The sequence below is a fragment of the Meles meles genome, chromosome 5 (assembly GCF_922984935.1).
Source record: "Meles meles chromosome 5, mMelMel3.1 paternal haplotype, whole genome shotgun sequence".
Classification (NCBI taxonomy): Eukaryota; Metazoa; Chordata; class Mammalia; order Carnivora; family Mustelidae; genus Meles; species Meles meles.
Window position 1 is genome coordinate 37,390,426 of NC_060070.1, and position 1,014 is coordinate 37,391,439.

Here is a 1,014-nt window from a genome sequence, read left to right on the forward strand (position 1 = left end):
AAAACATTCCCCCCCACTGGATCATAACTATTAGGAGAACATGTATTGAAACTAGAAATGTATGTATAACAGTCTTCTGTTGAGCCAAAATATCATTTTAATCTTGGTTCAAGGGTCTGGTTCGTTTCCTTGCATTTTTGTCTATAACTCTACTTACTCACTTTCTTACTACTTTGAATTAACAAAACATAAATTCAGTATTATATTCAGTCTTATAAATCTCTTTATGAGACCAAAGGCACTTATTTCTTCATTTTTATATCTAGTCTCTAATAAACTGGCTTTACTTCTTAGATATTTTCTACTTCCATTTTTGCTTTGTATGTTCAGAACTGTAGTTTCTCTGTTTGCCCCCTCTTCACCATTTTTAATTAGCAATAATCGCGCCTCGGATAAACCTCATTGGCTACGATACTGCCACTGCGCAAAGCTTCTCTTCACCATTTTTAGAACAAAAGAAAAAAACAACCAAATAATGACATTTATCAATAAGAATTATTATCTTCCTGGAACAAACATAATTGCATTTATCAATATAAAACTAGAACATATACTTGCACTTTAATGTCTATGAACATTTTAAGTTTTCCATTAGAATTTTAACTAATTAATTACAACATGTTTATATATGTACTTAAACATCTTCAATCACTTAAAAATTGTATTTCAAAATGTAGTCAATTATTATAATCAAATCAGACCATCTAGAATATAAATAATTCAGTTATATCAAAGACTAATTTTGACTTCTAATGTATCTTAAATGAGGCTACAATTATATCTGAGGAAGGGTATCCTTTCATATAAAAAGTATGTACACATCATGGTTTCTCTTATTGCCCATGCCCATGTATACTTGCATAAAATTGTGTCTGGAGAACCAAATATTCAGTCTCCCATTAATAACAGTACACATATATATACTGAAAATACCAGTCTCAAAGAAAGCTTTACCAAATGTACCATCATCAAGTAAGAGGGAATGGCCTTTTAAACCCCTCAAAATTACTGATA

At 30.3% G+C, this 1,014-nt stretch overlaps 1 pseudogene; it reads right to left on the bottom strand.

Annotated features, from left to right (window-relative positions):
* Nucleotides 1-354: 354 nt before the first annotated feature.
* LOC123942828 lies at nucleotides 355-432 on the bottom strand (annotated as a pseudogene).
* Nucleotides 433-1,014: the final 582 nt, after the last annotated feature.